The sequence below is a fragment of the Gallinula chloropus genome (genome assembly GCF_964237585.1).
Source record: "Gallinula chloropus genome assembly, chromosome: 4".
NCBI lineage: Eukaryota > Metazoa > Chordata > Aves > Gruiformes > Rallidae > Gallinula > Gallinula chloropus.
In genome coordinates, this window is record NC_140088.1 from 67440850 (window position 1) to 67456350 (window position 15501).

Genomic DNA, 15501 nt, shown 5'->3' on the forward strand with positions numbered 1-15501 from the left:
CAAGTGTTTACTTGTAACATGCATATCTTAACTCTAGAAGGGAAGTAGTTTTCATTTTCCAGAAGTCTTGGGTGTTCAGAATGAGACTTGCTTCTTCAGACCCTATTTCCCAGTGCTTTCCAGCTGACATTTACTACACTTGTAGCATGGAAGTTTTGCTGTACTCACATTCTGGGAGCTCATGGGGTAGGTAGGGCTCTACAAAACATGCCAAATATGGTATACCCCTTGGAGAGTCAGAGCAGAGGCTGTACGTGAGCTGGTGGGACATGGCCTTCGGAGGCAGGTTCCCCAGCAGTAAGCAAGCATCGCAGTGTGCTCATCCCATTCACAGAGGCATATCTGCCACAAGATGTGGTAGTCCTCATGTAACCTCAACTTAGGCATCTGAGGTTTTCATTAGTCAGACAAATTTGTGTAGGCCAATTTCTCAGTAGTTAAGCAATGCTGGTAAATGCAGCCATTAGAGCTTTGTGCTGGGGAAGGACATAGTAGTGAAGAAATGTCAAGAAATATGACTTTTGTGTAAGAGTCACTTTCTAGGAATGGATAGGAATGAGACCCTGACCAGCTGACATGGACCTAGAAAGGAGGATGTGAAATGCTGTGGACCTCAGCTACCTCTATGTAGAAGTTGGGGGACCACATAAAATGTAAGATACTTTAAGCTAGTCTGAGATTTCGCCCTCGAATACTTGTATACTGGGTGAATATTATTTAGCTTATTGGAAGCCATCCAGTCATGCCCCTGCATTGCCAGTAGGGTACTTGCCAAACTGAAGTCAGGTCCCCTAATTAACAGGGGAAAAAAGTGTTCTATAGACATCAAGCTATTCCATATCTGCCTTTCATAAGCCCTGGTGTACATCCTTTGAAAGAATTAGTGGTGGTCAGTGTCAAAAGCGGGATACTGAGCTGGGGGAGGCTCAGCTCTGACTGTGACTTGTACAGCTTCAGTATGAATAAGGAAGGGTTTCAGAAGAGCTGCAAGACAGTTATATAAATTAAAACCTGAAAGGTAGGGCAGGATTAAAGTAATGTCACTGTGCCACTTTCACAGAATGTTTGCAAATCACGGAAGAAGAGAACATTATCAACAGAAGACAAATTCTCAACAAATAAGCTTAAGGAATACTGGATAAAACTACACTGTATAATTTAAATCCAAGAAAAAAAAATCATATTATTTTTATAGGAGCACTTATTTAGGAAAGCTAAGGCAAAGTGCTCTTTGGACTACATGTGTGACAACTGGGACAAAATTTAAGATAAATCTAGAAATACAGTTTTCCAGCCCACACCCATTTCAATGACTATCTGCAGTAGAAAAGATACATGCACATTCTGTGAAGGGTTGAAGCTCTGGCAAATTCTTTCTTTTATTGCTAATGTTGGAATCCTGGTTGTCCGAAATGAATGTTTCTAGTTATATATTCATGGAAGTGCATCCTGAACTCAAACACGTCATGGCTAAGCACTTTCCTGAATCTAGATATAAATTAATGTCTTGACTGAGTAAACTATAAATAAATACTTTAAAAATAAACTTCATTTGGAAACTCATGGTTGAGTGAGTGATCCCATTTTCCATAAACACCCACCAAAATTTCCAAGTTTCTTGGAAACTGAAATAATTATTGCAAAGCAACAAAAGAACCTCATTGTGGCTTAAATATTGCACATGTCCAGCGTGTTGTAATGTCTGTACTAATTAACTTTGTTTTCCATGCTTGGTTTCAGCTTAATTCTAAAATGCCTGTCTGCACTCAACACATTTCAGCACGTAACTCCGAGGAGGTTGAGCTCTTCTGCTTGGAAGTGGGAGCACACCGGCAAAAAAAGGTGATGCTGAGGGTGGATTTGAGAGTAGCACTCCTCTCCTTGTCAAAGACTGTGAAGCCCCTGTGAAAGCAGGGCTTTTAGGCATGTAGGAAATGCCCCCTGGCTGGCACAATTGATCATGCTACTCTGGATGATCAGGTGAACTCGTTCATTGCATTGGCTTGTATCTGCTGCATCCTCTTCAAATAACACAGGTTTCTGTGCATACTGTTTGGAGCTAGTACAAAATACCCTGACTGCATGCTTTTTAATATTGAAACAATATGTTTTATAAATTTCATATAAAATGACTGGGCAATGAAACAATTAATTGATTTTATAATGAAGCATGAAATCAAATAGACTTTGTGCCAGAGTTAAGACAAGCTGGTGTCTGATCTGATTAAGATCAGTGTCATTTTCTGCTTGTTAGGGCCCAGAGGCTGCTGGTGAAGAAGTCATTAGTCTTAGCTTAGTGGTCATAGAACAATTTGACAGGTTTTACTTAGTGATACATGAGTGACAGCTCAGTCTTAGGGGTCATCAGTTCAATAACGGCATGATTGGTTTGATGTAGCCAGATTTATATAATGGGGAGTAAAATTGGACTGCAGATAACTTCACAGGATGCCTTACCTTTTTAATCACAAAATAAGTTTTTTGCTCAGCTGTAAAGGGGAATCCATTGTGTACTGATGGGTAGACACATGAAAGTACTTTGTAGACATCAATAGACTCCTGAATTTCTTTGGTTTTATATAATTTTTGATGCCCAGCAGGTCTAAAGAAATTCCAGGTGCCCAACTGCTTTTGGTCTGGAGAGTGGTTTGGGTTTGTTTTCTCCATGGTGCTTTCCCTGCTAATGGTGAGCTAGGAAAGGTGAGTTTAAGAGGGCAAGGCTTCTCTGCCTGGGAGGTAGCCTGGGAGGTATTTTGCATTGACGCGGTGCCACATGGACTTGTGTTTGCACAATCAGGAAGTAGTTGAGAAATGTCTTCAAAAAATTTCATGGAATCGGTGTGATACACAGAATTCTCAGCTCAGGAAGTTGCTGTTGTATCGTCGAGTGATACAACTGAGTGAGGAAATGTTCTTTATCTTGACATATAAGCAGAAAGTGGTAATAAAAGAATTTCTAGGAGAGTAATAACTACTCTCACCGGATGTACGCTGCAGAAACCTCTCATGCTGAAGGGGCCTGTTGAGAGAGAGCACTAAGCAGAATTTGGAATTGCCCTGCACAAGAAAGTCTGGTATTTGCATGCAAAGCTTTGCTGATACACAACACTCTTATTTCAAGGCTTCTTTTTTTTTTATTTTTCCTGGAAAAAATATTTTCAATCTCAACAAGACAGAATTTAATACTTTAAAGTTCATAAATTACACATGACTTGAATTACTGAAATCTTATAAGGCACTTTGTAACTTCCATAATTAACCACATTTTTCCCATTTTGAGTGCCTTGGAGGGGTGGGCAAGGGGAAGAGTGTTCTTATTTAAAAAAAATCTTTTTTATATATGTAAGTGAATCACCTACATTTGTGTCACTCCCACACACCAAGCAGTTCAGCCAGAGAGAAACCTGTAATGAAAATAGGAGTCACTGTATTTCCTCTGAGGCAAAGGGAGAGGTAGCTTCCTGTTTTGTTAACTGCCAAAAAGTAAATCATGCACTCAGCAAAAAGAAATAGGCTGTATGAGTCAACCTGAAATGAAATTTCCTTTAAAATCTGTGTTTTCCTGGAAAAGATAACTGAAAGTGTATTTCTGTTTGAAACAACTCAAATAAAAAGCTTTTGGTTCATTCTATTTAATACATTGACAATGTATTTAGTCCTTTGCTAAGTGCTTGGTTGTAGCAAAAATTTGAATGTTGAGTAATATTCATACATCTTTGTAGTACCCACTGATTTTTTTCCATTGTGTTACTGACTTTCTAAGTTATAGCTAAGGAGCAGTATTAAATATTTAAAAATTTTAGCCAGAGTAGGAAATGGAAAAAACAGCAACATACTAAGCATAGGAAGTATCTGTCAATACATTTGGTAAGAGAACTTAAGACAGTTCTTGAGCAAGCAAGTAAAAAGACCCAAAAAAGTCAGGAAAAGAATGTAACGATCAGATGTGGCTGCAAAAATGACTCCATTTGAATAATTTCTAACATGTAAATATATTTTTAGATGTGATAAACAGACAGTGATTCTACCCTTCATTTACCCACAGGCTTTTAAAGCTAGGCTAGATGGAAATTTGCCACTGACGGACAAAAAATGTGACGTTATGGCAGGGATGTGAACCGTTGCAGAAGACTATTGGTCATCTAGCTATTGTTTTTGAAGGCCAGACTATGTGCTGTGTAAGGTGTCAATTCTTTTGTCCTCTCAGATAGTAGCACTATTTTAACAGTGTAATGTGCCAGGTGTTTTATTATGGGAAAAGCATTTGCTATGTCCATAACTTATTCACACTCTTCTTTTCACAGGTTAATCAAATTTCAACAATTCATTATGGCCAGGTGAAATCATCACAGATCCATTATATTTAGGGAAGTCATACTGCTCTGTATTCACATTTTGAGCTATGGGTGAGTGCAAAACAGTAGGTGAATGTAATAGTGTTTTATGGTTGTAATATTGTTTTATGGGTGTAATGGCATTTTATGGTAGACCTTTCAAACAGAACAACACTAGCTTGTTAACAGACTTTCCTTGTTCTTTATACTAAGCAAGAATCCTGAGGGTTGGAAGTGTCAATATGCTAGTGTTAATATGCTAGCACATATTAAGAAATGTGGCTTTTACTACAGCAATAATACTCTAACGGTCTAATGAATTTTTTTAATGTAGTTAATATTAAAAGTGTATATATACGGATACTTTTTTGCTCTGAAGCAAAATTAATTTCATTCTTAAAAAAATACAAGATAAATCTATGTAGTAAACTCATAGTTCAAAACTCTTGGTCCATTTTGGGAATCCTTTGCTTTCTCTAAAATATGAGGGACGCACACAAGCCAGCATGCTCACTTTCAGAGTTTCTGCTTTCGTACTTGTCTCCAAAATCTACCAAATATCCTCTTTTCCAAACCAATGAAAGTTTAGCAGTGCATTTTTTAACCTCTGTTAACCACAACCTTTATTTGTCAGTGTAAGCACCTGAAAAAAACATAGGTTTGGAAATTAAATCTAAACCCCAGGCTACATTTGCTTGGTACTTACTTCTTGTACCTTGAATGCAAAAGTTATTTGGAAGACATGTTTGTAGCAGCATTTGTAAAGCTAATACTGTTGTTTTGCTGGCAGTCTGGTTAAATGTGCTGAGGTACCACTTTTAAACAAAAAAACTTTAAATTAATCATTAAAGTAAATTTTACAAACCACCATTTTTACAAACCATCATTTTTAGAAAACGATGTTTTCATCGTTTTGATTGTAGTCCATCTTTAAATGAGCTGACTATTACACCAGGTCAGTGGGTGTAATTTTTCTGCCACTAAGGATAAAAGGATGCCTTCATCAACTCCTCCTCTTTGACTTCAATTCTTCTTTTCAGTTCTGCGTGAGATGTGCTTTGCCAGCAGTCTTTTCATAAGATGTATGACATCACTAGGAAATACCATGTCCAAAAGCAACTGTATGATATTAACTCAAGTTTACAATACCTTTCCAGATGTGACCACTTCCATTAGGTGGATGTAGAGCAGCTGTTTGGATAGGATGAAAAAGTTAAGAAATCCTATGGGGAAAGCAGGACGGTCTCCAGGTGACCCAAAGGCAACGGCAACCAGGGCAGGGAAATGCTTATACTGGGAAGAGAATGTAGAAATTGTTATACATGCCGGATCTGTCAAGACTAATAATTAGGATTAGCAATGTTATGCGGTTATCATCAGATCACAGTGCAATAGTGACAGCAGATTTAACGAGATGTTTATGTAGTTAATCCTTTAGTTGATGTATGGTTTATAAAATACTACAATGGTAATGAAAATGTTATGCCTTCAGTGAGGCCACTCACATGAAATAAAAACAAGTCGATGCATGGGTAAAATTCAGGTTGGACGATTGTGCACTGTACCACACTGTGCAGCATGCTGTGCTCCTGTTAGACCAAAATAGGATCAGGGAGGTCTGAAGAGAGAGGTGCTAAAAGAAACAAGAATCAGGGAGAAGATCCAGCCTCAGCTGCGTCTCAGGTGATGCTGCCAGGAGGCAGCCAGGGCAGAGGTGACTGTTACACTGAAAAGTTGTCTCTGAAAGATGATGCCTGGGAGGGAGATGGGTCTGGGGGCTGCTGTCTTGGCTCTGTGGGTGTGAACAAGGCCACAGGTCAGCTTTGACAGGCAAGACTGGATGGTAGAGAAGGCATGCTGAGTCACCAGCCCGGTTTCCTAGGCCAAGATGCATCTCAGAGAAGATGCACCTGGTCAAGCTAGAAGGGCAGACTGAGGTTAGACTTGTTCTAAGTATTGACTTGTTTGTGTTTTTCTTTTCTAGCTTTGTTTCATGCTTTTAATCTAAAATTTAAACCTTGACTCTATTGAATAAACTGGGTTCTTTTCCCTTGATTTTTTTTTCCCTCCAGCATTAAAAGTCAAGTTAGGTGACTCATGGGTTAGACTTTACCAAGCTCCAGGGCATGTGTTTCCCATGCCACTTGCTGTCAAGACAGATCTTTTGGGTCTCAGCATTATTAGCGAAACACAATGGGAAGCAACTCCCAACAGATCAGTGAGCCACTGGAAGAACTTTTCTAGTTGTTCCAAGGCTGAAGCCCACCTGGGCAAGGACCAAAAGCTTGCTGTGATACAGCACAGTTCCAAAACCTTGGCTCGGACTTCTGAGGAAATTGCTTAATTGTGAGAAAGTACAGAGATGAGAGCTGTGCAAGATAAGAAAGGTAAAACAGCAGGCAGAGGCAAGATTAGCAGCTCAGGTGTTCAAGAAAAAAAAGCACAGTGGTATGAAGAGGTATAAAATCAGAGGAGCAGGTGGGTTGGTAGGAGCTAGAGGTTGGTAGGTCAGCAATATCAAGGACCAACTCACCCAACTTGTGACAGAGGCTGGCCCTTCCCCACCAGCCCAGCAGAGGCACCTCAGACATCTAACCAAGAGGGGGGAAAGCATATTAATCCTTACTCTAGTAGCTCTTCAATCCTAACTAGCTACAGAATATACTAGCCAGTACACAACCATTTTATACTTTGGAGTTGTGTAAGGGCTGCTCACCATGTTTCTTTGTAAAACTTGCCCAGAGAGGGGGGGGCCCATACAACGCTTGCAGGTTTTTGTCTTCCTTCTGAAATCTGCAAGAGAATGCCACGAAACATGAGCTGTACCAATTTAATTTTATTTATTTATTGTTATTCAACAGCTGGTTCTTGTAGGCTAACATATTACTTCTGCACTGCCAAGTTGCCAAAACCTTCCTGTCTCTGGATGTTGGTTGTTACTGTGTGCTCTTCATATGAAACTTGACCTGGGCAGATGTCACTGGTAATGGAACAAGGTACCATTTTCCAGTCACTGAATATAGATTTAGGGCAGCATACTGGATATCCAGAAAGATCCTGAGATCTTTTGGCAGGCAGCACTGAGTAGGTTTATCTGTCCTTTATGTTGAAATTCAGAAGCCCGATTTTGGTTCCTAGCATAGCACATTATTCTGCAATAACTTGTAATTCCTCTTGGCAATTAACTGTCTTGGCCTAAATCACCACTTTTGCAAACGCCTCAATATCTGCTCAGGGTCTGTTGGTTCCTGGAAAATGTGTTTTCTCCAAAATTTGTGGTGGGTTCTCATTTTCTGTCAGGACTGTTAGCTTCTGCAATACCCAAAAGCCCCATCAGGGAGTTGATGAGAACATATCTGTGTTGGGCAGATTTAAATTCAGAAATCAGGTGTGAAAAAAATGTGAGCAGAGTGAAGTAGTTAGAAAAAGAAGGGTGATACTCTTGAATAAAGGGCGAACAGTTAACAATTTGTTTCCAGAAATAGTTCTCATCAGCAATGTGAAAATAGAATAAGGCTGTGTTTTTAATGCACCCGTGAATATCAAGGCTGTGGACCAACTTCTGTTCTCATTGCCCTAATACAAAAATATAAGCCCAAATGAAGCTGGTGATATAATGATAGAATTTGGTTCCATGATTTAAGAAAAGTGATTAATTAGTCAGGTCCCAAGGGCTAAAGGAGAAACCAACTGGAGGAATAACAAAATAGAATTTATATTAACTTAATGGTGTAGCTGGAAAAATAGTGCAATAGTCCAAGAATAAAAGAACTGAAGAATTTATTACTGTTTCCCTGTCATCCTACTCAGCTATATTTCTTTAATTTAACAGTAGCAAATCTTCCTTTGCAGTCTAATATCCCGTTATGTTTCTTAAAGTGTGAAAAATGTTTTCTTCTGTGGACCAGCCTTCTCCTGAGCTGAAATGTCAGATGGAGAGTTCAGAATAGCAGTTGCCAGAAGAAATGATCTGTATAGGCACACTTAATTCAGCAGTAATAATTATTTATTTTATTAGGAATTTTTTTTTGTAACTGAAATGATTTTTTATTGAAGTGTGTGTATGCCTGCAGGTATTCCCAGCAGTTTAGGGTGTATCATCTGACCTGTTTATAGCTCTAATCCAAACTTTTCTGTAACACGTATGCATAAAGCTGTGGTTTAAAACCCTCCACTCTAAGGTATTTAAAAGAAATGTGAAGTCTGTTTCAGATATACCTGAAATGGTCCTCAAAACAGCCCTATGTAATTTATCTATGTAACACATCTCCTGACATTACATCTCTTTTTAGCGTGTTGTTTCAATATCTTCTTCCACGTGCTTCTCTCTCTGCCCTGCAATTTTCAGTTTTGAGGAAGAATATCACTCCCTGAAACTATCTAGAGCTGATAGTTCCTTTTGCTTTCTGACTATCGCTTATTCACTGTGTGTTTGGGGGAAAAAAGTTGAACTTCAAAGCTTTTTTCATGAATTTTTTCTAAACGAAACAGAGCTTTGTCTCCTTCTGGGGGAACCATGTACATTTGTGGTTTTGTTTCTGTGAGCAATGTAGGAAAGCAGCTCTGGAAGTAGCTGTTCTTGCTTACGCCTGTTGCAAAGGGAAGGAGGACACCAGCTGGTCACAGAAGCCTAGACACCTGAGTCCAGTACCAACTTCCTCCATCTCTTCATACACATGCACTGCTCTTAGGAAAGGGGTTTTATCTTAAATGCTTGATTTTAGTGAATTGCTGGATTTTCAGTGAAGTCTCCTTTGCTGGAAAAGTTACATGGACCCTGATGACCTCTGCACCAGATGGGATAGAGATTACAAAAATTTGTGTGGCATTAGACCAAGAGAAGCCCAGAAACAGGCTCAGACTGTAACAGATATTATAGACCAGAGATTGTATGGTAAAGGGAAGCAGAAGGTTATGAGTAACCTTTTTTTTAAATTGTTTCTTTGGAAAAAAATATTAATTTAAGTCTTAAGTCTCCTTCTGTGGTCAGTCTTCCAAATTGTGTTTCTTTCATTCTGGAGCAGAATTTAAATCTGTGAAGATAAAAGTCACAGAAGATCCTTCCTGAAAGCACCTGCATTTGAAAACCAGTCTCAGATACACATGCCAAATTGTTCTCCAGAAGGTGTTATGGCTTATTTTCAGAGCAAAGATGAAATTCAAGTTTCTTCTCACTTCAGGATAAATACATTGTTATCATCTCATTCAGTTACCGCACACTATTGCTTCTGTTTTTCGACATAAGAATCAAAAGTGGTTTTTTGTATTTGCCCTTGAGTCTCAAAGGTATTTAAGACCAGACTAAACATCTTAAAGGATCTCGTGTTTTAATTTCCATTTTATTCTGGGTCAAGCTTTGTTTTAGGAAATTGTATGTGAAGAGCTATTCAAAACAGGATTATTCGGCCTAAAATGGCTGAAGGGATTGTTATGTATTGGTCTGTGCATCGCAGTACATCTTGAGAGCTCCTGAGATTTATTACACTCCCATACCCGTAATTTTAATAGAAATTAGGTTAGAGTTCCCCTGGTTTGAGAGTTGGCTGCAGGCAATAGATCACAATGAAGGGACACGCAGAGCTGGAACGGGTATCTGGTCACTAAGGGGCTGTCTGTCTGTCAGGGCAGAACACTAGAAGGTCACATTGCACATGTTTCTGTTGCCATCCTCTGCAAAGTGCCATAGAACACAACAGGCCATTACCTGCGAGCACAGTGCCTGGCGCACGCAGAGCCGATGTCACTGTATCGCCAGGGAGTTGGGCTGTGTTAGGTGCCACGGTGGATCCCCTGGAGCTGACACTTAACAGGGCAGAGCACTTTCTGCTAAGTGGCTGGGCAGTAGTGTGGCTGTTGCCTAAATTCCTTCTGGATTTTAACAGCTGTCCCTCTGGCTCTTCAAGGACATTCTGGTCATAGTTACTTTGCATCCACATATATTCTTCCCTCCTTTAGCATATAGAAACTAAAGACCTATAAGGGTTTCCTTGTTTATACGTGTCTGTTGAAACAATGTTTGAATTAAGGAGCCAATACCAAGTTTGATTTTCTGTTTTTTGACCTCACTACCAAAAGCCCTTGGAAGCATTGATAGGATTCTGATGCATTCAGCTTCCAGGAGGAAATTCTCCAGGTCGGCTTTTTGCACAAAAGGATTTTGTTTTAGATGTTTAATGTGTGAAAATGTTTCTGTTTATAGAAGTAAGTCACCTTTGACCAGAAATGGAAAACTTCAGTATTAGAAGATAACAGTATCACAAAATAGGTCTGCCTGGCTGTCACTGCCATGACTTTCATAGCAAAAGTTGTGACTTTCAGGGTTTTTCCATAAGCTGTTGGAATAGACATTGTGATTGAATGGAACAAGAGGAAAACTTGTGAGTTAGTTAAAAAATCAGAATATCTTTCCCATGGAAAATTCTGATCTCACAAAATGTGTTTTTTAAACAAAATGGGCATTAAAAGTAAAAATACTGCATTTTGTTGGGCAAAACTTTGTGAAATACCCATAATTTGGGGTTGTTTTGCAGGATCAGTAGCACAGCAAAGATGTTGATCTGAGGACCCTGTTCCAGGGCAGGTCCATTTCCATTCAGTTCAACCAGCCTTTCTAGAGGGCGTGTAACGGTGCTAGAAGCAGCAACTAAGAGCTGGGACTCCTGTCCCACAGGTGACTGCCTCCCAGGGGACTGTGAAGTTTAATCCCTCTTCCCTTGCCCTCTGGGCCTTTGACACTGGCATTATTTTCTCCGCAGTTGCCTGTCTCCAACAGAGATACTCCTTGGCTGTTACTTTGTGCCGAGGCCCCTCTCCTGGGAAGCAGAAGCTTCAAAGGCCATGAAGACCATAAGACATGACTAAATATCCTCTGCTGTACCTGAGAAAAAGAATGTCGTCACCTGAGGAACCTGAATGGATCTTGACTGGGTAGTTCTTTCCACAGGAAGGAGTCTAGGAAAGAAGGAATCTGCGATGAAACGTCACATCTGAGTCCTAGTAACTCATTTCTGCTGGTGGAATAAGGGGGTAGGAGGGATATCAGCCCCTATGGGGGAAGGGGAAGGAGGTTGGGAGAAGGGGATAGGGATTTTGCTGAAGCCCCTGTTCCAGTATGGTCCACTACCTTAGGTTCTTCCAGCTTCTCCCTCTCAGAGTGACAGCAAGCAATGGTTTCTGGAGAATTGCCATAGGCAAAGAAGAAAGAAAATAGAAATGCATAACTAAATTCCACCACTGGCATTAACTTATGCCCTCTGTTAGGGAGAAGAAAAGAGTCAAGCTCGTCTAGCTTTACATTTTTTGCTCATGAGATGAACTATACAAAAGATGTATCCTAGATAAGCAGTGTCATATCTTCTTCTTTGTCCCTCTTGAGCAAACTGTAACACTGAGACAGGCATTCTAATCCAGTGATTTAATCTAACCCATACTTTGATGTTCACTGGCTTCATTCATATGCTAAAGCTTAGATTATACTTTAGATGTTTGGTAATTGAAAAATTGTTGGTTTTCCATGGCTAACCCTACCTGAGAAGCGCTTGACTAGGCAATTTCTTGAGAGCTTTTCTAAACCCTTAAATTTCTACAGTTCTTTCATTCACAAGGCAAGCTGGCCTGTCCCATGCTAACTCTTCATTTTCCTTTGCAATTAAAATGTTTCAGCTGCCACATGAAATATGTGAAACTTTCCAGAGTTGTCAGAAACTCAATAGGATGACACTGAGCGCACTGCAGCTTATAAAAACCCCGTGTTTAATTCCCTGATCAACCTTGTAGCTATTTTAAACCAGTGGTGGATATGGACTGCTGAATTAATCCCTCTTGCTCATTGGCATATGATTCTGTTCCCATTTTTTGTTTCGCTCTTTCTTACTCTACAGCAGAAAACACATTTCCAAACAAACATGCCTCTGTGCCACCCCAAAATGAACATGTGACTGTAGATTATCCACCAACTTTTTGGCAGCCTAGCCTTTCTTTTGGTCCAACAGCAAACCTGGAAAATGCTTTAGGTGTTATTTGTTTTTCTTTCAAAGCTAAAATACACCAGCTCAGTGGCCATGTACACATCATTCATTACACACTCTTCTTTCTGCCATATTTTTGGGGTATTTGTTGTGGGTTGTGGTGGTGTTTTTTAATATTTGTGCTCTGCTCACCCTGTTTCGCACTTCTCAGTGATCATAGCACTGGTGGCCATAAGTATGGCCATCATAATAATCCTTAAAAGGGCTGAGATCCCCGACATAACTGTGAGAAAAGTGGAGTGTAAAAATCACTCCCATCCCATTGAATCTGTAGCCTGGAAAAGCTTTTTTGGTGCTACTCTGCTTCCTCTGCCATTCAAGATAACAGTCTTTAATGTACACTGAACTTAGTGTGCTTTGTTAGCCTGCGTTGCTAGTGTCCATGGATTTCCAAGGATCTGAGCAGGCAGGCTGCTGTCAGACCAACATGCCCTAGGAGGCTGCACTTGTGAATTGTCTGTTGGCTGTGAAACACCTTTGAATCTTGCTGTGTTGCCAGGAGTAATGCTGTTTTTCTGGAGTTCAGACTGCCATGAAAGAAAGATGACGTAGGTGAAAGCTCAGATCAAAGTCCCCCATTGAAGTGCATGGTGCCTCTTGATTGACTACTGGGCCTGGCTGTGTGCCTGGATGTTTACAGTCAGCCTCTGTTCTCTCCCTGCGCGGTGCATATAACACTCATGCACTGCAAGGAAGGGGGCCATGGCTTGTGAAGGCACCTCGTGCTGAGGCAGGTGCTCCAAGGAGCTGGCTCATGAGAATCCCTGCCCTGGGCATGGCAGGTCTTCAACAGCCGTGATAAAGTCTTCATCACCAGTGGTAACTGGAAAAATACCAGCAGACTTTTCCCAAGAACTGCTCAATCCAAGATTGAGCACCAGTTCCAGTTGCTGACAAATACTCTGTCCCTGTAGATTTGCTTAGATGTTGTGTTTGTCACAGCAGATCTAACCTGTTAAACAGATGCTGCTTTTGGCTCCAGCAGGAATGTCTTTAGTGACAGATAAAATGATTTTGGTGTATGGCAGATAATGTCCTTCAATTTGTTAAATTTGCCAACCACTTTGGGAGCCTATGGGATGAAAAGTGTCACAGAAATTTAAAGTGCTGTTATTCATGCTAAACAACTCTGTTCCACTTTCTTTAAAAAAGGGACAGAAGAGAAAAAATGTTTACTTCCTGCATTTTGTGCAATGTTTGGTTTGTTTCTTTAAATCCTTACATGGAACTATGGCCATTAGTCCCTTAGCTTCCCCTTAGGATCTTGACTACTCTCAGAAAGGATGTTTCTCTGACCTTTGTTAGGAAGTTAATTACCTTACCTACTCTTCTAATTCCTCGATCAATCTGTTTTCTGTGACTAATTCTAATGCACTGACTTGCAAGGCTTTCAACCTAACACATCATCAGTTTAGGCACTGAAATGCAGTTCATAATGCTCAGTGAGTCCAAATACTTTATCACCCTTCAGGTAGTTGTAGGTGGTGATAAGGTCTCCCCTCAGCCTCCTCTTCTCCAGACTAAACATCCCCAGCTCCCTCAGCCGTTCCTCATATGATTTGCCCTGCAGCCCCTTCACCAGCCTGGTTGCCCTTCTCTGGCCTCACTCGAGGACCTCAATGTCCTTCTTATGGTGAGCCAACTCAAACCATCAACCAAAACCCTGTCAGCCTAAACAAATCTGAAGCTTGAAAAAGTTTGCTTTAGTTTGCAAAATTTTCCCTTGGTATGCAATTTTTAGCATTAATTAAAATATTTCACACAAAACAGGGTTAATTTTTAATTCAGCTCTGTGAGGTATTGTGTGTAGTGGCCTGACCTCAGAGAAGTTTCAGGTCCTACTTGCAGATGTAGAAAAGAACAACAATGTGAGCAAGTTCCTCAGAAAGATCATCTGACCTGACAAATTGTTCTTTCATTGTTTCAGAGAGCAGCATTTTCAATTTTCTGTAAGTAAAGAAAACAATCCCATCTGTGGATGTTGGAGGGCTGATCATTTCTCATATAGCCTGTGTTGCCTTAAAAAAATATTCAAAAGACATTAAGAAAATATGCTATCAGCCAACAAATTATGAATTGACATGTTCTGAAACTACAAAGACAGCATATAGTACTTCAGAAACTGTGTATGAATTTTCCTCTGAAAACCAATGTTTATGGAAAATGTTGTAAGCAAACACTTTGTTCCTCATGATATATCTAGAAAATTAGCATAGTATTTTTAATGGCCACAAAGGTAATCTACTGGATCACATAATTTAGGTAATAGAGAGATGCAATGACTAAAGAACTATTAAAATTACTACAGTATGTGTTATTTGGTGGATTTGAAATTGGAGCATATAAAACAATGGAAAGAACTGCAGTTTGCTTCTGAACCTGTCTGCAACCATCAGATCAGAGATAGTCAGCAGGTAGACCTGACTAACAAAGCACTGGTTTGCCAAGGTACAACTGACTGTACGAGACAGCAGCTAATGCTGGTCTTTTGTTTTACTGGGCATCTTCAGAGGAGGGAAGTAGAACCTGTCAAGTCAAATAATTGAATGGAAATAAGGTGGTTCAATAAGGAACAGAAAACCAAGGATAAAGTAACAATGATCAGCATACAATACCAACATCTAAACATTTACCAATGACAATGACACCATAATTTTGGCTGTTACAATGTGTAACAAACAGTATACAGTTCTCACTGACGCACTTTTTTTTTTCCTCTGTTCTGGGCACATATTCACTTTGCTGAAACATATTCTTCCTGTCTTTGGAATATTAAATGCCAAAGCAAACTTTGTTTTGAATCCTAGGCCTCCAATTCAGGAAGTTCTGCTGTATGCTCCAGCATTTACAGATTGGCTGTGTGGTGTATATTCACCATACTTGTAAGTTTTATGTCTGTAGTTGAATTTCTATTATCCTTAAAATCATCAATTAAAAGCCCTAATCTGTGGGCGGGAAGAACTTTAAGGTTCTCCTGCAAAGCAGTGACTGCTATCATGCCCCAGATGGAGGAGGAAGATAAGTCCTGTGGATAACATGTTTAAATTTCTATTTCTCCTCCTGTTGCTACTACTTTGAGCCTTTTTTTTCTCTCCAGACAAAGCTCGGTCTCACAAATCTTCCCCATTCATGTCTTTTAG